Source organism: Diceros bicornis, chromosome 6 (assembly GCF_020826845.1).
Source record: "Diceros bicornis minor isolate mBicDic1 chromosome 6, mDicBic1.mat.cur, whole genome shotgun sequence".
Taxonomy (NCBI): Eukaryota; Metazoa; Chordata; class Mammalia; order Perissodactyla; family Rhinocerotidae; genus Diceros; species Diceros bicornis.
Genome location: NC_080745.1, coordinates 25454076 through 25477976, shown reverse-complemented (window position 1 = coordinate 25477976; position 23901 = coordinate 25454076). Strand labels below are relative to the sequence as shown.

Below are 23901 nucleotides of genomic sequence, written 5' to 3'. Positions count from 1 at the left end.
GAGCGGGCGCGAGCCTGGAGACTCCCGGGATGGGGCGGGAGAGCGCCTAGACTGGCGCCCCGCCCCCCGCCCGCGGGGTGCCAGAGGCCTCTCAGGCCCTGGGCGGGCGGCAGGGCAGCGCACCGCAGGGTTTGGCTGGCCAGGCGGCGGCGGCGGCGGCGGCGGCGGCGGCGGCGGCGGCGGCGGCGGCGGCGGCAGGTGGAGCGCGGCGGGCCGGCGGCAGCGGGCGGGGCGGGGGGGGGGGGGGGGGGCGGGGCGCCGGCGGCTTGTGAGCCTCACAGGGCTCTGGGGGCGCGCGTCACAGAGCTCTGGGGGCGCGCGTCACAGGGCTCTGGGCGCGCGCCTGACAGGGGCCTGGGGGCCCGCGTCACAGGGGCCGGGGCGGCCCGGCGCGCCTTCTTAGGGGCGCCCGGCGGCGGCCCCGACGTCTACGGCCATACCACCCTGAACGCGCCCGATCTCGTCTGATCTCGGAAGCTAAGCAGGGTCTGGCCTGGTTAGTACTTGGATGGGAGACCGCCTGGGAATACCGGGTGCTGTAGGCTTTTTGCCTCCCGCCGTCTCCCTCTCCTTTTGCCACCGCCCCCAGCGCGGCTCCCTCGGCACACCGGCCGCCCCTCCGGCCTCCGCGCCCGCCCCCACCCCCACCGCTGCCCAGCTGCTGCCCGTGTGCGCGACAGCCGCCCAGGCGCGGGCAGGCTGTCGAAGCCCAGCCCTTCAACCTCGCGGCCCCCCCCACCGGGACCCCGGGCCCACTGGGGCCCGGCGTGACCCCGACTCCGCGCTCGTGGGCTCCCTGTGTCCTCGGCCTCTTCCCAGCCGCTAGGGGCCCGACAGACCCGAGCAGTTCACTCGGCCGCCGCAACCAGTTGGTAGCGTCATCGCGGTCGCGTCGGAGAGAATGGATTCCGTTCCCCCGTAGGGGGAGGGGGGGGCCAACGGATCAGAAAGCTACAAGCAGCAAATACTTCTTCCGGAGCTGAGGCACCACAGGAACCTGGTGAAGGTTTTCAGAAGACCGTCTGCAAAAGGACAGGGGAAAATGGGTTAGGGGAGCATTTCAGGCAGTTCATCCAAAACGCCACGGCTTCTGGATTTTCTGATGTTTGTGGTGTGTCTCAATCAAGTTAGTGCGTTGTTCTCACTTGTGATCTCACTCAAAATAAACGTTCGTTTCCGCCCCTGTGTCTCGACGTGTCACTTTTCATTTATTTATCTTTGTTTGTTTGTTTTTCTCAAAGAAGTCCCCTTCCCCAGTTTGATAACTTTCCGGCCCCACGTGACCGGCATCCTTTTTCTTTTTCTTCCTGGCCCTGCCTTTACTTGAAATATTGACGTTTGGCTCCTGGTGGATATCTCGCAGTCACTTTGGTTTCTAAAACATCGAAGGAAAATACCGTGAATCTGGCTGGCTGAGATGTTCCGTGTCCCCTCGCTCAGGCGCCTCGCTCTCTTCCCCCTGGTCCTGGCCCTGTCTGTCAGAGGTAGTGGAAGAGTCCCCTGAGACAACATTGCCCGAGCGGCACCGGACTCCTGAGACCGAGGCTGCGCGTCCTAGGGCCCCAGGAGTGATTGCCTGCCCCAGGGCCACTGCCTCCTTGCCTGAGGCCCAGCTCAAGCACGACCACCCTGCCGTGGGCAAGCTGCCTCTTCTGCAGAGGCTCTCTGTGTCTGTGTGTCTGTGCCGGTGGGGGTCTGTCTAGGTCGGTGTCTTGGATCCTCTCAGTGGCTCTGTCTCTCCGCTCCCTCGCGCAGGAGCTCTCCTGCGTCCCCACGGGGGGGACGAGCGTGGGCGGGGTCTCAGTCTCGGTGGGGGGCGTGGGGGTAACGGTGCCCCGCCCCCCGCCCCGACGCGAACCGAGGGAGGGCGGCGGGGTTCCGCCGATGCCCTCTGGTCGCCAGGGTGGCTCGGGGTGGTTTGGGGCCCCTCGGGGCCGGCCCGGAGCAGCGGCGGCCAGGCCCCGGGCTGGGAGGCTCCTCGGGCCGGAGGGGGCTCAGAGGAGCGCGGGCCGGGGGGCCCTGACGCCGCGACGCCTCCCGCCGCACGGCCCGGAGCAGCCCGATCTCCTGCGACCTCGGGAGCGAGCCGAGCGGGCGCGAGCCTGGAGACTCCCGGGATGGGGCGGGAGAGCGCCTAGACTGGCGCCCCGCCCCCCGCCCGCGGGGTGCCAGAGGCCTCTCAGGCCCTGGGCGGGCGGCAGGGCAGCGCACCGCAGGGTTTGGCTGGCCAGGCGGCGGCGGCGGCGGCGGCGGCGGCGGCGGCGGCGGCGGCGGCGGCGGCGGCAGGTGGAGCGCGGCGGGCCGGCGGCAGCGGGCGGGGCGGGGGGGGCGGGGTGCCGGCGGCTTGTGAGCCTCACAGGGCTCTGGGGGCGCGCGTCACAGAGCTCTGGGGGCGCGCGTCACAGGGCTCTGGGCGCGCGCCTGACAGGGGCCTGGGGGCCCGCGTCACAGTGGCCGGGGCGGCCCGGCGCGCCTTCTTAGGGGCGCCCGGCGGCGGCCCCGACGTCTACGGCCATACCACCCTGAACGCGCCCGATCTCGTCTGATCTCGGAAGCTAAGCAGGGTCGGGCCTGGTTAGTACTTGGATGGGAGACCGCCTGGGAATACCGGGTGCTGTAGGCTTTTTGCCTCCCGCCGTCTCCCTCTCCTTTTGCCACCGCCCCCAGCGCGGCTCCCTCGGCACACCGGCCGCCCCTCCGGCCTCCGCGCCCGCCCCCACACCCACCGCTGCCCAGCTGCTGCCCGTGTGCGCGACAGCCGCCCAGGCGCGGGCAGGCTGTCGAAGCCCAGCCCTTCAACCTCGCGGCCCCCCCCACCGGGACCCCGGGCCCACTGGGGCCCGGCGTGACCCCGACTCCGCGCTCGTGGGCTCCCTGTGTCCTCGGCCTCTTCCCAGCCGCTAGGGGCCCGACAGACCCGAGCAGTTCACTCGGCCGCCCCAACCAGTTGGTAGCGTCATCGCGGTCTCGTGGGAGAGAATGGATTCCGTTCCCCCGTAGGGGGAGGGGGGGGCCAACGGATCAGAAAGCTACAAGCAGCAAATACTTCTTCCGGAGCTGAGGCACCACAGGAACCTGGTGAAGGTTTTCAGAAGACCGTCTGCAAAAGGACAGGGGAAAATGGGTTAGGGGAGCATTTCAGGCAGTTCATCCAAAACGCCACGGCTTCTGGATTTTCTGATGTTTGTGGTGTGTCTCAATCAAGTTAGTGCGTTGTTCTCACTTGTGATCTCACTCAAAATAAACGTTCGTTTCCGCCCCTGTGTCTCGACGTGTCACTTTTCATTTATTTATCTTTGTTTGTTTGTTTTTCTCAAAGAAGTCCCCTTCCCCAGTTTGATAACTTTCCGGCCCCACGTGACCGGCATCCTTTTTCTTTTTCTTCCTGGCCCTGCCTTTACTTGAAATATTGACGTTTGGCTCCTGGTGGATATCTCGCAGTCACTTTGGTTTCTAAAACATCGAAGGAAAATACCGTGAATCTGGCTGGCTGAGATGTTCCGTGTCCCCTCGCTCAGGCGCCTCGCTCTCTTCCCCCTGGTCCTGGCCCTGTCTGTCAGAGGTAGTGGAAGAGTCCCCTGAGACAACATTGCCCGAGCGGCACCGGACTCCTGAGACCGAGGCTGCGCGTCCTAGGGCCCCAGGAGTGATTGCCTGCCCCAGGGCCACTGCCTCCTTGCCTGAGGCCCAGCTCAAGCACGACCACCCTGCCGTGGGCAAGCTGCCTCTTCTGCAGAGGCTCTCTGTGTCTGTGTGTCTGTGCCGGTGGGGGTCTGTCTAGGTCGGTGTCTTGGATCCTCTCAGTGGCTCTGTCTCTCCGCTCCCTCGCGCAGGAGCTCTCCTGCGTCCCCACGGGGGGGACGAGCGTGGGCGGGGTCTCAGTCTCGGTGGGGGGCGTGGGGGTAACGGTGCCCCGCCCCCCGCCCCGACGCGAACCGAGGGAGGGCGGCGGGGTTCCGCCGATGCCCTCTGGTCGCCAGGGTGGCTCGGGGTGGTTTGGGGCCCCTCGGGGCCGGCCCGGAGCAGCGGCGGCCAGGCCCCGGGCTGGGAGGCTCCTCGGGCCGGAGGGGGCTCAGAGGAGCGCGGGCCGGGGGGCCCTGACGCCGCGACGCCTCCCGCCGCACGGCCCGGAGCAGCCCGATCTCCTGCGACCTCGGGAGCGAGCCGAGCGGGCGCGAGCCTGGAGACTCCCGGGATGGGGCGGGAGAGCGCCTAGACTGGCGCCCCGCCCCCCGCCCGCGGGGTGCCAGAGGCCTCTCAGGCCCTGGGCGGGCGGCAGGGCAGCGCACCGCAGGGTTTGGCTGGCCAGGCGGCGGCGGCGGCGGCGGCGGCGGCGGCGGCGGCGGCGGCGGCGGCGGCGGCAGGTGGAGCGCGGCGGGCCGGCGGCAGCGGGCGGGGCGGGGGGGGGGGGGGGCGGGGCGCCGGCGGCTTGTGAGCCTCACAGGGCTCTGGGGGCGCGCGTCACAGAGCTCTGGGGGCGCGCGTCACAGGGCTCTGGGCGCGCGCCTGACAGGGGCCTGGGGGCCCGCGTCACAGGGGCCGGGGCGGCCCGGCGCGCCTTCTTAGGGGCGCCCGGCGGCGGCCCCGACGTCTACGGCCATACCACCCTGAACGCGCCCGATCTCGTCTGATCTCGGAAGCTAAGCAGGGTCTGGCCTGGTTAGTACTTGGATGGGAGACCGCCTGGGAATACCGGGTGCTGTAGGCTTTTTGCCTCCCGCCGTCTCCCTCTCCTTTTGCCACCGCCCCCAGCGCGGCTCCCTCGGCACACCGGCCGCCCCTCCGGCCTCCGCGCCCGCCCCCACCCCCACCGCTGCCCAGCTGCTGCCCGTGTGCGCGACAGCCGCCCAGGCGCGGGCAGGCTGTCGAAGCCCAGCCCTTCAACCTCGCGGCCCCCCCCACCGGGACCCCGGGCCCACTGGGGCCCGGCGTGACCCCGACTCCGCGCTCGTGGGCTCCCTGTGTCCTCGGCCTCTTCCCAGCCGCTAGGGGCCCGACAGACCCGAGCAGTTCACTCGGCCGCCGCAACCAGTTGGTAGCGTCATCGCGGTCGCGTCGGAGAGAATGGATTCCGTTCCCCCGTAGGGGGAGGGGGGGGCCAACGGATCAGAAAGCTACAAGCAGCAAATACTTCTTCCGGAGCTGAGGCACCACAGGAACCTGGTGAAGGTTTTCAGAAGACCGTCTGCAAAAGGACAGGGGAAAATGGGTTAGGGGAGCATTTCAGGCAGTTCATCCAAAACGCCACGGCTTCTGGATTTTCTGATGTTTGTGGTGTGTCTCAATCAAGTTAGTGCGTTGTTCTCACTTGTGATCTCACTCAAAATAAACGTTCGTTTCCGCCCCTGTGTCTCGACGTGTCACTTTTCATTTATTTATCTTTGTTTGTTTGTTTTTCTCAAAGAAGTCCCCTTCCCCAGTTTGATAACTTTCCGGCCCCACGTGACCGGCATCCTTTTTCTTTTTCTTCCTGGCCCTGCCTTTACTTGAAATATTGACGTTTGGCTCCTGGTGGATATCTCGCAGTCACTTTGGTTTCTAAAACATCGAAGGAAAATACCGTGAATCTGGCTGGCTGAGATGTTCCGTGTCCCCTCGCTCAGGCGCCTCGCTCTCTTCCCCCTGGTCCTGGCCCTGTCTGTCAGAGGTAGTGGAAGAGTCCCCTGAGACAACATTGCCCGAGCGGCACCGGACTCCTGAGACCGAGGCTGCGCGTCCTAGGGCCCCAGGAGTGATTGCCTGCCCCAGGGCCACTGCCTCCTTGCCTGAGGCCCAGCTCAAGCACGACCACCCTGCCGTGGGCAAGCTGCCTCTTCTGCAGAGGCTCTCTGTGTCTGTGTGTCTGTGCCGGTGGGGGTCTGTCTAGGTCGGTGTCTTGGATCCTCTCAGTGGCTCTGTCTCTCCGCTCCCTCGCGCAGGAGCTCTCCTGCGTCCCCACGGGGGGGACGAGCGTGGGCGGGGTCTCAGTCTCGGTGGGGGGCGTGGGGGTAACGGTGCCCCGCCCCCCGCCCCGACGCGAACCGAGGGAGGGCGGCGGGGTTCCGCCGATGCCCTCTGGTCGCCAGGGTGGCTCGGGGTGGTTTGGGGCCCCTCGGGGCCGGCCCGGAGCAGCGGCGGCCAGGCCCCGGGCTGGGAGGCTCCTCGGGCCGGAGGGGGCTCAGAGGAGCGCGGGCCGGGGGGCCCTGACGCCGCGACGCCTCCCGCCGCACGGCCCGGAGCAGCCCGATCTCCTGCGACCTCGGGAGCGAGCCGAGCGGGCGCGAGCCTGGAGACTCCCGGGATGGGGCGGGAGAGCGCCTAGACTGGCGCCCCGCCCCCCGCCCGCGGGGTGCCAGAGGCCTCTCAGGCCCTGGGCGGGCGGCAGGGCAGCGCACCGCAGGGTTTGGCTGGCCAGGCGGCGGCGGCGGCGGCGGCGGCGGCGGCGGCGGCGGCGGCGGCGGCGGCGGCAGGTGGAGCGCGGCGGGCCGGCGGCAGCGGGCGGGGCGGGGGGGGCGGGGTGCCGGCGGCTTGTGAGCCTCACAGGGCTCTGGGGGCGCGCGTCACAGAGCTCTGGGGGCGCGCGTCACAGGGCTCTGGGCGCGCGCCTGACAGGGGCCTGGGGGCCCGCGTCACAGTGGCCGGGGCGGCCCGGCGCGCCTTCTTAGGGGCGCCCGGCGGCGGCCCCGACGTCTACGGCCATACCACCCTGAACGCGCCCGATCTCGTCTGATCTCGGAAGCTAAGCAGGGTCGGGCCTGGTTAGTACTTGGATGGGAGACCGCCTGGGAATACCGGGTGCTGTAGGCTTTTTGCCTCCCGCCGTCTCCCTCTCCTTTTGCCACCGCCCCCAGCGCGGCTCCCTCGGCACACCGGCCGCCCCTCCGGCCTCCGCGCCCGCCCCCACACCCACCGCTGCCCAGCTGCTGCCCGTGTGCGCGACAGCCGCCCAGGCGCGGGCAGGCTGTCGAAGCCCAGCCCTTCAACCTCGCGGCCCCCCCCACCGGGACCCCGGGCCCACTGGGGCCCGGCGTGACCCCGACTCCGCGCTCGTGGGCTCCCTGTGTCCTCGGCCTCTTCCCAGCCGCTAGGGGCCCGACAGACCCGAGCAGTTCACTCGGCCGCCCCAACCAGTTGGTAGCGTCATCGCGGTCTCGTGGGAGAGAATGGATTCCGTTCCCCCGTAGGGGGAGGGGGGGGCCAACGGATCAGAAAGCTACAAGCAGCAAATACTTCTTCCGGAGCTGAGGCACCACAGGAACCTGGTGAAGGTTTTCAGAAGACCGTCTGCAAAAGGACAGGGGAAAATGGGTTAGGGGAGCATTTCAGGCAGTTCATCCAAAACGCCACGGCTTCTGGATTTTCTGATGTTTGTGGTGTGTCTCAATCAAGTTAGTGCGTTGTTCTCACTTGTGATCTCACTCAAAATAAACGTTCGTTTCCGCCCCTGTGTCTCGACGTGTCACTTTTCATTTATTTATCTTTGTTTGTTTGTTTTTCTCAAAGAAGTCCCCTTCCCCAGTTTGATAACTTTCCGGCCCCACGTGACCGGCATCCTTTTTCTTTTTCTTCCTGGCCCTGCCTTTACTTGAAATATTGACGTTTGGCTCCTGGTGGATATCTCGCAGTCACTTTGGTTTCTAAAACATCGAAGGAAAATACCGTGAATCTGGCTGGCTGAGATGTTCCGTGTCCCCTCGCTCAGGCGCCTCGCTCTCTTCCCCCTGGTCCTGGCCCTGTCTGTCAGAGGTAGTGGAAGAGTCCCCTGAGACAACATTGCCCGAGCGGCACCGGACTCCTGAGACCGAGGCTGCGCGTCCTAGGGCCCCAGGAGTGATTGCCTGCCCCAGGGCCACTGCCTCCTTGCCTGAGGCCCAGCTCAAGCACGACCACCCTGCCGTGGGCAAGCTGCCTCTTCTGCAGAGGCTCTCTGTGTCTGTGTGTCTGTGCCGGTGGGGGTCTGTCTAGGTCGGTGTCTTGGATCCTCTCAGTGGCTCTGTCTCTCCGCTCCCTCGCGCAGGAGCTCTCCTGCGTGCCCACGGGGGGGACGAGCGTGGGCGGGGTCTCAGTCTCGGTGGGGGGCGTGGGGGGTAACGGTGCCCCGCCCCCCGCCCCGACGCGAACCGAGGGAGGGCGGCGGGGTTCCGCCGATGCCCTCTGGTCGCCAGGGTGGCTCGGGGTGGTTTGGGGCCCCTCGGGGCCGGCCCGGAGCAGCGGCGGCCAGGCCCCGGGCTGGGAGGCTCCTCGGGCCGGAGGGGGCTCAGAGGAGCGCGGGCCGGGGGGCCCTGACGCCGCGACGCCTCCCGCCGCAGGGCCCGGAGCAGCCCGATCTCCTGCGACCTCGGGAGCGAGCCGAGCGGGCGCGAGCCTGGAGACTCCCGGGATGGGGCGGGAGAGCGCCTAGACTGGCGCCCCGCCCCCCGCCCGCGGGGTGCCAGAGGCCTCTCAGGCCCTGGGCGGGCGGCAGGGCAGCGCACCGCAGGGTTTGGCTGGCCAGGCGGCGGCGGCGGCGGCGGCGGCGGCGGCGGCGGCGGCGGCGGCAGGTGGAGCGCGGCGGGCCGGCGGCAGCGGGCGGGGCGGGGGGGGGCGGGGCGCCGGCGGCTTGTGAGCCTCACAGGGCTCTGGGGGCGCGCGTCACAGGGCTCTGGGGGCGCGCGTCACAGGGCTCTGGGCGCGCGCCTGACAGGGGCCTGGGGGGCCCGCGTCACAGGGGCCGGGGCGGCCCGGCGCGCCTTCTTAGGGGCGCCCGGCGGCGGCCCCGACGTCTACGGCCATACCACCCTGAACGCGCCCGATCTCGTCTGATCTCGGAAGCTAAGCAGGGTCGGGCCTGGTTAGTACTTGGATGGGAGACCGCCTGGGAATACCGGGTGCTGTAGGCTTTTTGCCTCCCGCCGTCTCCCTCTCCTTTTGCCACCGCCCCCAGCGCGGCTCCCTCGGCACACCGGCCGCCCCTCCGGCCTCCGCGCCCGCCCCCACCCCCACCGCTGCCCAGCTGCTGCCCGTGTGCGCGACAGCCGCCCAGGCGCGGGCAGGCTGTCGAAGCCCAGCCCTTCAACCTCGCGGCCCCCCCCACCGGGACCCCGGGCCCACTGGGGCCCGGCGTGACCCCGACTCCGCGCTCGTGGGCTCCCTGTGTCCTCGGCCTCTTCCCAGCCGCTAGGGGCCCGACAGACCCGAGCAGTTCACTCGGCCGCCCCAACCAGTTGGTAGCGTCATCGCGGTCGCGTCGGAGAGAATGGATTCCGTTCCCCCGTAGGGGGAGGGGGGGGCCAACGGATCAGAAAGCTACAAGCAGCAAATACTTCTTCCGGAGCTGAGGCACCACAGGAACCTGGTGAAGGTTTTCAGAAGACCGTCTGCAAAAGGACAGGGGAAAATGGGTTAGGGGAGCATTTCAGGCAGTTCATCCAAAACGCCACGGCTTCTGGATTTTCTGATGTTTGTGGTGTGTCTCAATCAAGTTAGTGCGTTGTTCTCACTTGTGATCTCACTCAAAATAAACGTTCGTTTCCGCCCCTGTGTCTCGACGTGTCACTTTTCATTTATTTATCTTTGTTTGTTTGTTTTTCTCAAAGAAGTCCCCTTCCCCAGTTTGATAACTTTCCGGCCCCACGTGACCGGCATCCTTTTTCTTTTTCTTCCTGGCCCTGCCTTTACTTGAAATATTGACGTTTGGCTCCTGGTGGATATCTCGCAGTCACTTTGGTTTCTAAAACATCGAAGGAAAATACCGTGAATCTGGCTGGCTGAGATGTTCCGTGTCCCCTCGCTCAGGCGCCTCGCTCTCTTCCCCCTGGTCCTGGCCCTGTCTGTCAGAGGTAGTGGAAGAGTCCCCTGAGACAACATTGCCCGAGCGGCACCGGACTCCTGAGACCGAGGCTGCGCGTCCTAGGGCCCCAGGAGTGATTGCCTGCCCCAGGGCCACTGCCTCCTTGCCTGAGGCCCAGCTCAAGCACGACCACCCTGCCGTGGGCAAGCTGCCTCTTCTGCAGAGGCTCTCTGTGTCTGTGTGTCTGTGCCGGTGGGGGTCTGTCTAGGTCGGTGTCTTGGATCCTCTCAGTGGCTCTGTCTCTCCGCTCCCTCGCGCAGGAGCTCTCCTGCGTCCCCACGGGGGGGGACGAGCGTGGGCGGGGTCTCAGGCTCGGTGGGGGGCGTGGGGGTAACGGTGCCCCGCCCCCCACCCCGACGCGAACCGAGGGAGGGCGGCGGGGTTCCGCCGATGCCCTCTGGTCGCCAGGGTGGCTCGGGGTGGTTTGGGGCCCCTCGGGGCCGGCCCGGAGCAGCGGCGGCCAGGCCCCGGGCTGGGAGGCTCCTCGGGCCGGAGGGGGCTCAGAGGAGCGCGGGCCGGGGGGCCCTGACGCCGCGACGCCTCCCGCCGCACGGCCCGGAGCAGCCCGATCTCCTGCGACCTCGGGAGCGAGCCGAGCGGGCGCGAGCCTGGAGACTCCCGGGATGGGGCGGGAGAGCGCCTAGACTGGCGCCCCGCCCCCCGCCCGCGGGGTGCCAGAGGCCTCTCAGGCCCTGGGCGGGCGGCAGGGCAGCGCACCGCAGGGTTTGGCTGGCCAGGCGGCGGCGGCGGCGGCGGCGGCGGCGGCGGCAGGTGGAGCGCGGCGGGCCGGCGGCAGCGGGCGGGGCGGGGGGGGGGCGGGGCGCCGGCGGCTTGTGAGCCTCACAGGGCTCTGGGGGCGCGCGTCACAGAGCTCTGGGGGCGCGCGTCACAGGGCTCTGGGCGCGCGCCTGACAGGGGCCTGGGGGCCCGCGTCACAGGGGCCGGGGCGGCCCGGCGCGCCTTCTTAGGGGCGCCCGGCGGCGGCCCCAACGTCTACGGCCATACCACCCTGAACGCGCCCGATCTCGTCTGATCTCGGAAGCTAAGCAGGGTCGGGCCTGGTTAGTACTTGGATGGGAGACCGCCTGGGAATACCGGGTGCTGTAGGCTTTTTGCCTCCCGCCGTCTCCCTCTCCTTTTGCCACCGCCCCCAGCGCGGCTCCCTCGGCACACCGGCCGCCCCTCCGGCCTCCGCGCCCGCCCCCACCCCCACCGCTGCCCAGCTGCTGCCCGTGTGCGCGACAGCCGCCCAGGCGCGGGCAGGCTGTCGAAGCCCAGCCCTTCAACCTCGCGGCCCCCCCCACCGGGACCCCGGGCCCACTGGGGCCCGGCGTGACCCCGACTCCGCGCTCGTGGGCTCCCTGTGTCCTCGGCCTCTTCCCAGCCGCTAGGGGCCCGACAGACCCGAGCAGTTCACTCGGCCGCCCCAACCAGTTGGTAGCGTCATCGCGGTCTCGTGGGAGAGAATGGATTCCGTTCCCCCGTGGGGGGGGGGGGTGGAGCCCAACGGATCAGAAAGCTACAAGCAGCAAATACTTCTTCCGGAGCTGAGGCACCACAGGAACCTGGTGAAGGTTTTCAGAAGACCGTCTGCAAAAGGACAGGGGAAAATGGGTTAGGGGAGCATTTCAGGCAGTTCATCCAAAACGCCACGGCTTCTGGATTTTCTGATGTTTGTGGTGTGTCTCAATCAAGTTAGTGCGTTGTTCTCACTTGTGATCTCACTCAAAATAAACGTTCGTTTCCGCCCCTGTGTCTCGACGTGTCACTTTTCATTTATTTATCTTTGTTTGTTTGTTTTTCTCAAAGAAGTCCCCTTCCCCAGTTTGATAACTTTCCGGCCCCACGTGACCGGCATCCTTTTTCTTTTTCTTCCTGGCCCTGCCTTTACTTGAAATATTGACGTTTGGCTCCTGGTGGATATCTCGCAGTCACTTTGGTTTCTAAAACATCGAAGGAAAATACCGTGAATCTGGCTGGCTGAGATGTTCCGTGTCCCCTCGCTCAGGCGCCTCGCTCTCTTCCCCCTGGTCCTGGCCCTGTCTGTCAGAGGTAGTGGAAGAGTCCCCTGAGACAACATTGCCCGAGCGGCACCGGACTCCTGAGACCGAGGCTGCGCGTCCTAGGGCCCCAGGAGTGATTGCCTGCCCCAGGGCCACTGCCTCCTTGCCTGAGGCCCAGCTCAAGCACGACCACCCTGCCGTGGGCAAGCTGCCTCTTCTGCAGAGGCTCTCTGTGTCTGTGTGTCTGTGCCGGTGGGGGTCTGTCTAGGTCGGTGTCTTGGATCCTCTCAGTGGCTCTGTCTCTCCGCTCCCTCGCACAGGAGCTCTCCTGCGTCCCCACGGGGGGGACGAGCGTGGGCGGGGTCTCAGTCTCGGTGGGGGGCGTGGGGGTAACGGTGCCCCGCCCCCCGCCCCGACGCGAACCGAGGGAGGGCGGCGGGGTTCCGCCGATGCCCTCTGGTCGCCAGGGTGGCTCGGGGTGGTTTGGGGCCCCTCGGGGCCGGCCCGGAGCAGCGGCGGCCAGGCCCCGGGCTGGGAGGCTCCTCGGGCCGGAGGGGGCTCAGAGGAGCGCGGGCCGGGGGGCCCTGACGCCGCGACGCCTCCCGCCGCACGGCCCGGAGCAGCCCGATCTCCTGCGACCTCGGGAGCGAGCCGAGCGGGCGCGAGCCTGGAGACTCCCGGGATGGGGCGGGAGAGCGCCTAGACTGGCGCCCCGCCCCCCGCCCGCGGGGTGCCAGAGGCCTCTCAGGCCCTGGGCGGGCGGCAGGGCAGCGCACCGCAGGGTTTGGCTGGCCAGGCGGCGGCGGCGGCGGCGGCGGCGGCGGCGGCGGCGGCGGCAGGTGGAGCGCGGCGGGCCGGCGGCAGCGGGCGGGGCGGGGGGGGGCGGGGCGCCGGCGGCTTGTGAGCCTCACAGGGCTCTGGGGGCGCGCGTCACAGAGCTCTGGGGGCGCGCGTCACAGGGCTCTGGGCGCGCGCCTGACAGGGGCCTGGGGGCCCGCGTCACAGGGGCCGGGGCGGCCCGGCGCGCCTTCTTAGGGGCGCCCGGCGGCGGCCCCGACGTCTACGGCCATACCACCCTGAACGCGCCCGATCTCGTCTGATCTCGGAAGCTAAGCAGGGTCGGGCCTGGTTAGTACTTGGATGGGAGACCGCCTGGGAATACCGGGTGCTGTAGGCTTTTTGCCTCCCGCCGTCTCCCTCTCCTTTTGCCACCGCCCCCAGCGCGGCTCCCTCGGCACACCGGCCGCCCCTCCGGCCTCCGCGCCCGCCCCCACCCCCACCGCTGCCCAGCTGCTGCCCGTGTGCGCGACAGCCGCCCAGGCGCGGGCAGGCTGTCGAAGCCCAGCCCTTCAACCTCGCGGCCCCCCCCACCGGGACCCCGGGCCCACTGGGGCCCGGCGTGACCCCGACTCCGCGCTCGTGGGCTCCCTGTGTCCTCGGCCTCTTCCCAGCCGCTAGGGGCCCGACAGACCCGAGCAGTTCACTCGGCCGCCCCAACCAGTTGGTAGCGTCATCGCGGTCGCGTCGGAGAGAATGGATTCCGTTCCCCCGTAGGGGGAGGGGGGGGCCAACGGATCAGAAAGCTACAAGCAGCAAATACTTCTTCCGGAGCTGAGGCACCACAGGAACCTGGTGAAGGTTTTCAGAAGACCGTCTGCAAAAGGACAGGGGAAAATGGGTTAGGGGAGCATTTCAGGCAGTTCATCCAAAACGCCACGGCTTCTGGATTTTCTGATGTTTGTGGTGTGTCTCAATCAAGTTAGTGCGTTGTTCTCACTTGTGATCTCACTCAAAATAAACGTTCGTTTCCGCCCCTGTGTCTCGACGTGTCACTTTTCATTTATTTATCTTTGTTTGTTTGTTTTTCTCAAAGAAGTCCCCTTCCCCAGTTTGATAACTTTCCGGCCCCACGTGACCGGCATCCTTTTTCTTTTTCTTCCTGGCCCTGCCTTTACTTGAAATATTGACGTTTGGCTCCTGGTGGATATCTCGCAGTCACTTTGGTTTCTAAAACATCGAAGGAAAATACCGTGAATCTGGCTGGCTGAGATGTTCCGTGTCCCCTCGCTCAGGCGCCTCGCTCTCTTCCCCCTGGTCCTGGCCCTGTCTGTCAGAGGTAGTGGAAGAGTCCCCTGAGACAACATTGCCCGAGCGGCACCGGACTCCTGAGACCGAGGCTGCGCGTCCTAGGGCCCCAGGAGTGATTGCCTGCCCCAGGGCCACTGCCTCCTTGCCTGAGGCCCAGCTCAAGCACGACCACCCTGCCGTGGGCAAGCTGCCTCTTCTGCAGAGGCTCTCTGTGTCTGTGTGTCTGTGCCGGTGGGGGTCTGTCTAGGTCGGTGTCTTGGATCCTCTCAGTGGCTCTGTCTCTCCGCTCCCTCGCACAGGAGCTCTCCTGCGTCCCCACGGGGGGGACGAGCGTGGGCGGGGTCTCAGTCTCGGTGGGGGGCGTGGGGGTAACGGTGCCCCGCCCCCCGCCCCGACGCGAACCGAGGGAGGGCGGCGGGGTTCCGCCGATGCCCTCTGGTCGCCAGGGTGGCTCGGGGTGGTTTGGGGCCCCTCGGGGCCGGCCCGGAGCAGCGGCGGCCAGGCCCCGGGCTGGGAGGCTCCTCGGGCCGGAGGGGGCTCAGAGGAGCGCGGGCCGGGGGGCCCTGACGCCGCGACGCCTCCCGCCGCAGGGCCCGGAGCAGCCCGATCTCCTGCGACCTCGGGAGCGAGCCGAGCGGGCGCGAGCCTGGAGACTCCCGGGATGGGGCGGGAGAGCGCCTAGACTGGCGCCCCGCCCCCCGCCCGCGGGGTGCCAGAGGCCTCTCAGGCCCTGGGCGGGCGGCAGGGCAGCGCACCGCAGGGTTTGGCTGGCCAGGCGGCGGCGGCGGCGGCGGCGGCGGCGGCGGCGGCGGCGGCAGGTGGAGCGCGGCGGGCCGGCGGCAGCGGGCGGGGCGGGGGGGGGCGGGGCGCCGGCGGCTTGTGAGCCTCACAGGGCTCTGGGGGCGCGCGTCACAGAGCTCTGGGGGCGCGCGTCACAGGGCTCTGGGCGCGCGCCTGACAGGGGCCTGGGGGCCCGCGTCACAGGGGCCGGGGCGGCCCGGCGCGCCTTCTTAGGGGCGCCCGGCGGCGGCCCCGACGTCTACGGCCATACCACCCTGAACGCGCCCGATCTCGTCTGATCTCGGAAGCTAAGCAGGGTCGGGCCTGGTTAGTACTTGGATGGGAGACCGCCTGGGAATACCGGGTGCTGTAGGCTTTTTGCCTCCCGCCGTCTCCCTCTCCTTTTGCCACCGCCCCCAGCGCGGCTCCCTCGGCACACCGGCCGCCCCTCCGGCCTCCGCGCCCGCCCCCACACCCACCGCTGCCCAGCTGCTGCCCGTGTGCGCGACAGCCGCCCAGGCGCGGGCAGGCTGTCGAAGCCCAGCCCTTCAACCTCGCGGCCCCCCCCACCGGGACCCCGGGCCCACTGGGGCCCGGCGTGACCCCGACTCCGCGCTCGTGGGCTCCCTGTGTCCTCGGCCTCTTCCCAGCCGCTAGGGGCCCGACAGACCCGAGCAGTTCACTCGGCCGCCGCAACCAGTTGGTAGCGTCATCGCGGTCGCGTCGGAGAGAATGGATTCCGTTCCCCCGTAGGGGGAGGGGGGGGCCAACGGATCAGAAAGCTACAAGCAGCAAATACTTCTTCCGGAGCTGAGGCACCACAGGAACCTGGTGAAGGTTTTCAGAAGACCGTCTGCAAAAGGACAGGGGAAAATGGGTTAGGGGAGCATTTCAGGCAGTTCATCCAAAACGCCACGGCTTCTGGATTTTCTGATGTTTGTGGTGTGTCTCAATCAAGTTAGTGCGTTGTTCTCACTTGTGATCTCACTCAAAATAAACGTTCGTTTCCGCCCCTGTGTCTCGACGTGTCACTTTTCATTTATTTATCTTTGTTTGTTTGTTTTTCTCAAAGAAGTCCCCTTCCCCAGTTTGATAACTTTCCGGCCCCACGTGACCGGCATCCTTTTTCTTTTTCTTCCTGGCCCTGCCTTTACTTGAAATATTGACGTTTGGCTCCTGGTGGATATCTCGCAGTCACTTTGGTTTCTAAAACATCGAAGGAAAATACCGTGAATCTGGCTGGCTGAGATGTTCCGTGTCCCCTCGCTCAGGCGCCTCGCTCTCTTCCCCCTGGTCCTGGCCCTGTCTGTCAGAGGTAGTGGAAGAGTCCCCTGAGACAACATTGCCCGAGCGGCACCGGACTCCTGAGACCGAGGCTGCGCGTCCTAGGGCCCCAGGAGTGATTGCCTGCCCCAGGGCCACTGCCTCCTTGCCTGAGGCCCAGCTCAAGCACGACCACCCTGCCGTGGGCAAGCTGCCTCTTCTGCAGAGGCTCTCTGTGTCTGTGTGTCTGTGCCGGTGGGGGTCTGTCTAGGTCGGTGTCTTGGATCCTCTCAGTGGCTCTGTCTCTCCGCTCCCTCGCGCAGGAGCTCTCCTGCGTGCCCACGGGGGGGACGAGCGTGGGCGGGGTCTCAGTCTCGGTGGGGGGCGTGGGGGTAACGGTGCCCCGCCCCCCGCCCCGACGCGAACCGAGGGAGGGCGGCGGGGTTCCGCCGATGCCCTCTGGTCGCCAGGGTGGCTCGGGGTGGTTTGGGGCCCCTCGGGGCCTGCCCGGAGCAGCGGCGGCCAGGCCCCGGGCTGGGAGGCTCCTCGGGCCGGAGGGGGCTCAGAGGAGCGCGGGCCGGGGGGCCCTGACGCCGCGACGCCTCCCGCCGCAGGGCCCGGAGCAGCCCGATCTCCTGCGACCTCGGGAGCGAGCCGAGCGGGCGCGAGCCTGGAGACTCCCGGGATGGGGCGGGAGAGCGCCTAGACTGGCGCCCCGCCCCCCGCCCGCGGGGTGCCAGAGGCCTCTCAGGCCCTGGGCGGGCGGCAGGGCAGCGCACCGCAGGGTTTGGCTGGCCAGGCGGCGGCGGCGGCGGCGGCGGCGGCGGCGGCGGCGGCGGCGGCAGGTGGAGCGCGGCGGGCCGGCGGCAGCGGGCGGGGCGGGGGGGGCGGGGCGCCGGCGGCTTGTGAGCCTCACAGGGCTCTGGGGGCGCGCGTCACAGGGCTCTGGGGGCGCGCGTCACAGAGCTCTGGGGGCGCGCGTCACAGGGCTCTGGGCGCGCGCCTGACAGGGGCCTGGGGGCCCGCGTCACAGGGGCCGGGGCGGCCCGGCGCGCCTTCTTAGGGGCGCCCGGCGGCGGCCCCGACGTCTACGGCCATACCACCCTGAACGCGCCCGATCTCGTCTGATCTCGGAAGCTAAGCAGGGTCGGGCCTGGTTAGTACTTGGATGGGAGACCGCCTGGGAATACCGGGTGCTGTAGGCTTTTTGCCTCCCGCCGTCTCCCTCTCCTTTTGCCACCGCCCCCAGCGCGGCTCCCTCGGCACACCGGCCGCCCCTCCGGCCTCCGCGCCCGCCCCCACCCCCACCGCTGCCCAGCTGCTGCCCGTGTGCGCGACAGCCGCCCAGGCGCGGGCAGGCTGTCGAAGCCCAGCCCTTCAACCTCGCGGCCCCCCCCACCGGGACCCCGGGCCCACTGGGGCCCGGCGTGACCCCGACTCCGCGCTCGTGGGCTCCCTGTGTCCTCGGCCTCTTCCCAGCCGCTAGGGGCCCGACAGACCCGAGCAGTTCACTCGGCCGCCCCAACCAGTTGGTAGCGTCATCGCGGTCTCGTGGGAGAGAATGGATTCCGTTCCCCCGTAGGGGGAGGGGGGGGCCAACGGATCAGAAAGCTACAAGCAGCAAATACTTCTTCCGGAGCTGAGGCACCACAGGAACCTGGTGAAGGTTTTCAGAAGACCGTCTGCAAAAGGACAGGGGAAAATGGGTTAGGGGAGCATTTCAGGCAGTTCATCCAAAACGCCACGGCTTCTGGATTTTCTGATGTTTGTGGTGTGTCTCAATCAAGTTAGTGCGTTGTTCTCACTTGTGATCTCACTCAAAATAAACGTTCGTTTCCGCACCTGTGTCTCGACGTGTCACTTTTCATTTATTTATCTTTGTTTGTTTGTTTTTCTCAAAGAAGTCCCCTTCCCCAGTTTGATAACTTTCCGGCCCCACGTGACCGGCATCCTTTTTCTTTTTCTTCCTGGCCCTGCCTTTACTTGAAATATTGACGTTTGGCTCCTGGTGGATATCTCGCAGTCACTTTGGTTTCTAAAACATCGAAGGAAAATACCGTGAATCTGGCTGGCTGAGATGTTCCGTGTCCCCTCGCTCAGGCGCCTCGCTCTCTTCCCCCTGGTCCTGGCCCTGTCTGTCAGAGGTAGTGGAAGAGTCCCCTGAGACAACATTGCCCGAGCGGCACCGGACTCCTGAGACCGAGGCTGCGCGTCCTAGGGCCCCAGGAGTGATTGCCTGCCCCAGGGCCACTGCCTCCTTGCCTGAGGCCCAGCTCAAGCACGACCACCCTGCCGTGGGCAAGCTGCCTCTTCTGCAGAGGCTCTCTGTGTCTGTGTGTCTGTGCCGGTGGGGGTCTGTCTAGGTCGGTGTCTTGGATCCTCTCAGTGGCTCTGTCTCTCCGCTCCCTCGCGCAGGAGCTCTCCTGCGTCCCCACGGGGGGGACGAGCGTGGGCGGGGTCTCAGTCTCGGTGGGGGGCGTGGGGGTAACGGTGCCCCGCCCCCCGCCCCGACGCGAACCGAGGGAGGGCGGCGGGGTTCCGCCGATGCCCTCTGGTCGCCAGGGTGGCTCGGGGTGGTTTGGGGCCCCTCGGGGCCGGCCCGGAGCAGCGGCGGCCAGGCCCCGGGCTGGGAGGCTCCTCGGGCCGGAGGGGGCTCAGAGGAGCGCGGGCCGGGGGGCCCTGACGCCGCGACGCCTCCCGCCGCAGGGCCCGGAGCAGCCCGATCTCCTGCGACCTCGGGAGCGAGCCGAGCGGGCGCGAGCCTGGAGACTCCCGGGATGGGGCGGGAGAGCGCCTAGACTGGCGCCCCGCCCCCCGCCCGCGGGGTGCCAGAGGCCTCTCAGGCCCTGGGCGGGCGGCAGGGCAGCGCACCGCAGGGTTTGGCTGGCCAGGCGGCGGCGGCGGCGGCGGCGGCGGCAGGTGGAGCGCGGCGGGCCGGCGGCAGCGGGCGGGGCGGGGGGGGGCGGGGCGCCGGCGGCTTGTGAGCCTCACAGGGCTCTGGGGGCGCGCGTCACAGAGCTCTGGGGGCGCGCGTCACAGGGCTCTGGGCGCGCGCCTGACAGGGGCCTGGGGGCCCGCGTCACAGGGGCCGGGGCGGCCCGGCGCGCCTTCTTAGGGGCGCCCGGCGGCGGCCCCGACGTCTACGGCCATACCACCCTGAACGCGCCCGATCTCGTCTGATCTCGGAAGCTAAGCAGGGTCGGGCCTGGTTAGTACTTGGATGGGAGACCGCCTGGGAATACCGGGTGCTGTAGGCTTTTTGCCTCCCGCCGTCTCCCTCTCCTTTTGCCACCGCCCCCAGCGCGGCTCCCTCGGCACACCGGCCGCCCCTCCGGCCTCCGCGCCCGCCCCCACCCCCACCGCTGCCCAGCTGCTGCCCGTGTGCGCGACAGCCGCCCAGGCGCGGGCAGGCTGTCGAAGCCCAGCCCTTCAACCTCGCGGCCCCCCCCACCGGGACCCCGGGCCCACTGGGGCCCGGCGTGACCCCGACTCCGCGCTCGTGGGCTCCCTGTGTCCTCGGCCTCTTCCCAGCCGCTAGGGGCCCGACAGACCCGAGCAGTTCACTCGGCCGCCCCAACCAGTTGGTAGCGTCATCGCGGTCGCGTCGGAGAGAATGGATTCCGTTCCCCCGTAGGGGGAGGGGGGGGCCAACGGATCAGAAAGCTACAAGCAGCAAATACTTCTTCCGGAGCTGAGGCACCACAGGAACCTGAAGGTTTTCAGAAGACCGTCTGCAAAAGGACAGGGGAAAATGGGTTAGGGGAGCATTTCAGGCAGTTCATCCAAAACGCCACGGCTTCTGGATTTTCTGATGTTTGTGGTGTGTCTCAATCAAGTTAGTGCGTTGTTCTCACTTGTGATCTCACTCAAAATAAACGTTCGTTTCCGCCCCTGTGTCTCGACGTGTCACTTTTCATTTATTTATCTTTGTTTGTTTGTTTTTCTCAAAGAAGTCCCCTTCCCCAGTTTGATAACTTTCCGGCCCCACGTGACCGGCATCCTTTTTCTTTTTCTTCCTGGCCCTGCCTTTACTTGAAATATTGACGTTTGGCTCCTGGTGGATATCTCGCAGTCACTTTGGTTTCTAAAACATCGAAGGAAAATACCGTGAATCTGGCTGGCTGAGATGTTCCGTGTCCCCTCGCTCAGGCGCCTCGCTCTCTTCCCCCTGGTCCTGGCCCTGTCTGTCAGAGGTAGTGGAAGAGTCCCCTGAGACAACATTGCCCGAGCGGCACCGGACTCCTGAGACCGAGGCTGCGCGTCCTAGGGCCCCAGGAGTGATTGCCTGCCCCAGGGCCACTGCCTCCTTGCCTGAGGCCCAGCTCAAGCACGACCACCCTGCCGTGGGCAAGCTGCCTCTTCTGCAGAGGCTCTCTGTGTCTGTGTGTCTGTGCCGGTGGGGGTCTGTCTAGGTCGGTGTCTTGGATCCTCTCAGTGGCTCTGTCTCTCCGCTCCCTCGCGCAGGAGCTCTCCTGCGTCCCCACGGGGGGGACGAGCGTGGGCGGGGTCTCAGTCTCGGTGGGGGGCGTGGGGGTAACGGTGCCCCGCCCCCCGCCCCGACGCGAACCGAGGGAGGGCGGCGGGGTTCCGCCGATGCCCTCTGGTCGCCAGGGTGGCTCGGGGTGGTTTGGGGCCCCTCGGGGCCGGCCCGGAGCAGCGGCGGCCAGGCCCCGGGCTGGGAGGCTCCTCGGGCCGGAGGGGGCTCAGAGGAGCGCGGGCCGGGGGGCCCTGACGCCGCGACGCCTCCCGCCGCAGGGCCCGGAGCAGCCCGATCTCCTGCGACCTCGGGAGCGAGCCGAGCGGGCGCGAGCCTGGAGACTCCCGGGATGGGGCGGGAGAGCGCCTAGACTGGCGCCCCGCCCCCCGCCCGCGGGGTGCCAGAGGCCTCTCAGGCCCTGGGCGGGCGGCAGGGCAGCGCACCGCAGGGTTTGGCTGGCCAGGCGGCGGCGGCGGCGGCGGCGGCGGCGGCGGCGGCGGCGGCAGGTGGAGCGCGGCGGGCCGGCGGCAGCGGGCGGGGCGGGGGGGGGCGGGGCGCCGGCGGCTTGTGAACCTCACAGGGCTCTGGGGGCACGCGTCACAGAGCTCTGGGGGCGCGCGTCACAGGGCTCTGGGCGCGCGCCTGACAGGGGCCTGGGGGCCCGCGTCACAGGGGCCGGGGCGGCCCGGCGCGCCTTCTTAGGGGCGCCCGGCGGCGGCCCCGACGTCTACGGCCATACCACCCTGAACGCGCCCGATCTCGTCTGATCTCGGAAGCTAAGCAGGGTCGGGCCTGGTTAGTACTTGGATGGGAGACCGCCTGGGAATACCGGGTGCTGTAGGCTTTTTGCCTCCCGCCGTCTCCCTCTCCTTTTGCCACCGCCCCCAGCGCGGCTCCCTCGGCACACCGGCCGCCCCTCCGGCCTCCGCGCCCGCCCCCACCCCCACCGCTGCCCAGCTGCTGCCCGTGTGCGCGACAGCCGCCCAGGCGCGGGCAGGCTGTCGAAGCCCAGCCCTTCAACCTCGCGGCCCCCCCCACCGGGACCCCGGGCCCACTGGGGCCCGGCGTGACCCCGACTCCGCGCTCGTGGGCTCCCTGTGTCCTCGGCCTCTTCCCAGCCGCTAGGGGCCCGACAGACCCGAGCAGTTCACTCGGCCGCCCCAACCAGTTGGTAGCGTCATCGCGGTCGCGTCGGAGAGAATGGATTCCGTTCCCCCGTAGGGGGAGGGGGGGGCCAACGGATCAGAAAGCTACAAGCAGCAAATACTTCTTCCGGAGCTGAGGCACCACAGGAACCTGGTGAAGGTTTTCAGAAGACCGTCTGCAAAAGGACAGGGGAAAATGGGTTAGGGGAGCATTTCAGGCAGTTCATCCAAAACGCCACGGCTTCTGGATTTTCTGATGTTTGTGGTGTGTCTCAATCAAGTTAGTGCGTTGTTCTCACTTGTGATCTCACTCAAAATAAACTTTCGTTTCCGCCCCTGTGTCTCGACGTGTCACTTTTCATTTATTTAACTTTGTTTGCTTGTTTTTCTCAAAGAAGTCCCCTTCCCCAGTTTGATAACTTTCCGGCCCCACGTGACCGGCATCCTTTTTCTTTTTCTTCCTGGCCCTGCCTTTACTTGAAATATTGACGTTTGGCTCCTGGTGGATATCTCGCAGTCACTTTGGTTTCTAAAACATCGAAGGAAAATACCGTGAATCTGGCTGGCTGAGATGTTCCGTGTCCCCTCGCTCAGGCGCCTCGCTCTCTTCCCCCTGGTCCTGGCCCTGTCTGTCAGAGGTAGTGGAAGAGTCCCCTGAGACAACATTGCCCGAGCGGCACCGGACTCCTGAGACCGAGGCTGCGCGTCCTAGGGCCCCAGGAGTGATTGCCTGCCCCAGGGCCACTGCCTCCTTGCCTGAGGCCCAGCTCAAGCACGACCACCCTGCCGTGGGCAAGCTGCCTCTTCTGCAGAGGCTCTCTGTGTCTGTGTGTCTGTGCCGGTGGGGGTCTGTCTAGGTCGGTGTCTTGGATCCTCTCAGTGGCTCTGTCTCTCCGCTCCCTCGCGCAGGAGCTCTCCTGCGTCCCCACGGGGGGGACGAGCGTGGGCGGGGTCTCAGTCTCGGTGGGGGGCGTGGGGGTAACGGTGCCCCGCCCCCCGCCCCGACGCGAACCGAGGGAGGGCGGCGGGGTTCCGCCGATGCCCTCTGGTCGCCAGGGTGGCTCGGGGTGGTTTGGGGCCCCTCGGGGCCGGCCCGGAGCAGCGGCGGCCAGGCCCCGGGCTGGGAGGCTCCTCGGGCCGGAGGGGGCTCAGAGGAGCGCGGGCCGGGGGGCCCTGACGCCGCGACGCCTCCCGCCGCACGGCCCGGAGCAGCCCGATCTCCTGCGACCTCGGGAGCGAGCCGAGCGGGCGCGAGCCTGGAGACTCCCGGGATGGGGCGGGAGAGCGCCTAGACTGGCGCCCCGCCCCCCGCCCGCGGGGTGCCAGAGGCCTCTCAGGCCCTGGGCGGGCGGCAGGGCAGCGCACCGCAGGGTTTGGCTGGCCAGGCGGCGGCGGCGGCGGCGGCGGCGGCGGCGGCGGCGGCGGCGGCGGCGGCGGCGGCGGCGGCAGGTGGAGCGCGGCGGGCCGGCGGCAGCGGGCGGGGCGGGGGGGGGGGGGGGGGGGGGCGGGGCGCCGGCGGCTTGTGAGCCTCACAGGGCTCTGGGGGCGCGCGTCACAGAGCTCTGGGGGCGCGCGTCACAGGGCTCTGGGCGCGCGCCTGACAGGGGCCTGGGGGCCCGCGTCACAGGGGCCGGGGCGGCCCGGCGCGCCTTCTTAGGGGCGCCCGGCGGCGGCCCCGACGTCTACGGCCATACCACCCTGAACGCGCCCGATCTCGTCTGATCTCGGAAGCTAAGCAGGGTCGGGCCTGGTTAGTACTTGGATGGGAGACCGCCTGGGAATACCGGGTGCTGTAGGCTTTTTGCCTCCCGCCGTCTCCCTCTCCTTTTGCCACCGCCCCCAGCGCGGCTCCCTCGGCACACCGGCCGCCCCTCCGGCCTCCGCGCCCGCCCCCACACCCACCGCTGCCCAGCTGCTGCCCGTGTGCGCGACAGCCGCCCAGGCGCGGGCAGGCTGTCGAAGCCCAGCCCTTCAACCTCGCGGCCCCCCCCACCGGGACCCCGGGCCCACTGGGGCCCGGCGTGACCCCGACTCCGCGCTCGTGGGCTCCCTGTGTCCTCGGCCTCTTCCCAGCCGCTAGGGGCCCGACAGACCCGAGCAGTTCACTCGGCCGCCGCAACCAGTTGGTAGCGTCATCGCGGTCGCGTCGGAGAGAATGGATTCCGTTCCCCCGTAGGGGGAGGGGGGGGCCAACGGATCAGAAAGCTACAAGCAGCAAATACTTCTTCCGGAGCTGAGGCACCACAGGAACCTGGTGAAGGTTTTCAGAAGACCGTCTGCAAAAGGACAGGGGAAAATGGGTTAGGGGAGCATTTCAGGCAGTTCATCCAAAACGCC

General features: G+C 68.4%; 12 non-coding genes across 12 annotated transcripts; all 12 read left to right on the top strand.

The window, feature by feature from the left end:
- Window positions 1-426: 426 nt before the first annotated feature.
- Window positions 427-545, top strand: LOC131407715 (5S ribosomal RNA). Its single transcript, XR_009220587.1, has one exon. It is a non-coding gene; the product is annotated as a 5S ribosomal RNA (ribosomal RNA).
- Window positions 546-2504: 1959 nt separating this feature from the next.
- On the top strand, window positions 2505-2623 carry LOC131407784 (5S ribosomal RNA). The gene has a single exon (XR_009220648.1). It is a non-coding gene; the product is annotated as a 5S ribosomal RNA (ribosomal RNA).
- Window positions 2624-4589: 1966 nt separating this feature from the next.
- Window positions 4590-4708, top strand: LOC131407713 (5S ribosomal RNA). The gene has a single exon (XR_009220586.1). It is a non-coding gene; the product is annotated as a 5S ribosomal RNA (ribosomal RNA).
- A 1959-nt stretch (window positions 4709-6667) lies between these two features.
- Window positions 6668-6786, top strand: LOC131407783 (5S ribosomal RNA). Its single transcript, XR_009220647.1, has one exon. It is a non-coding gene; the product is annotated as a 5S ribosomal RNA (ribosomal RNA).
- A 1953-nt stretch (window positions 6787-8739) lies between these two features.
- LOC131407782 (5S ribosomal RNA) lies at window positions 8740-8858 on the top strand. The gene has a single exon (XR_009220646.1). It is a non-coding gene; the product is annotated as a 5S ribosomal RNA (ribosomal RNA).
- A 1941-nt stretch (window positions 8859-10799) lies between these two features.
- LOC131407781 (5S ribosomal RNA) lies at window positions 10800-10918 on the top strand. Its single transcript, XR_009220645.1, has one exon. It is a non-coding gene; the product is annotated as a 5S ribosomal RNA (ribosomal RNA).
- A 1951-nt stretch (window positions 10919-12869) lies between these two features.
- LOC131407780 (5S ribosomal RNA) lies at window positions 12870-12988 on the top strand. Its single transcript, XR_009220644.1, has one exon. It is a non-coding gene; the product is annotated as a 5S ribosomal RNA (ribosomal RNA).
- A 1948-nt stretch (window positions 12989-14936) lies between these two features.
- LOC131407779 (5S ribosomal RNA) lies at window positions 14937-15055 on the top strand. Its single transcript, XR_009220643.1, has one exon. It is a non-coding gene; the product is annotated as a 5S ribosomal RNA (ribosomal RNA).
- Window positions 15056-17028: 1973 nt separating this feature from the next.
- On the top strand, window positions 17029-17147 carry LOC131407778 (5S ribosomal RNA). The gene has a single exon (XR_009220642.1). It is a non-coding gene; the product is annotated as a 5S ribosomal RNA (ribosomal RNA).
- Window positions 17148-19080: 1933 nt separating this feature from the next.
- Window positions 19081-19199, top strand: LOC131407773 (5S ribosomal RNA). The gene has a single exon (XR_009220638.1). It is a non-coding gene; the product is annotated as a 5S ribosomal RNA (ribosomal RNA).
- A 1945-nt stretch (window positions 19200-21144) lies between these two features.
- Window positions 21145-21263, top strand: LOC131407760 (5S ribosomal RNA). Its single transcript, XR_009220626.1, has one exon. It is a non-coding gene; the product is annotated as a 5S ribosomal RNA (ribosomal RNA).
- A 1981-nt stretch (window positions 21264-23244) lies between these two features.
- LOC131407749 (5S ribosomal RNA) lies at window positions 23245-23363 on the top strand. Its single transcript, XR_009220617.1, has one exon. It is a non-coding gene; the product is annotated as a 5S ribosomal RNA (ribosomal RNA).
- Window positions 23364-23901: the final 538 nt, after the last annotated feature.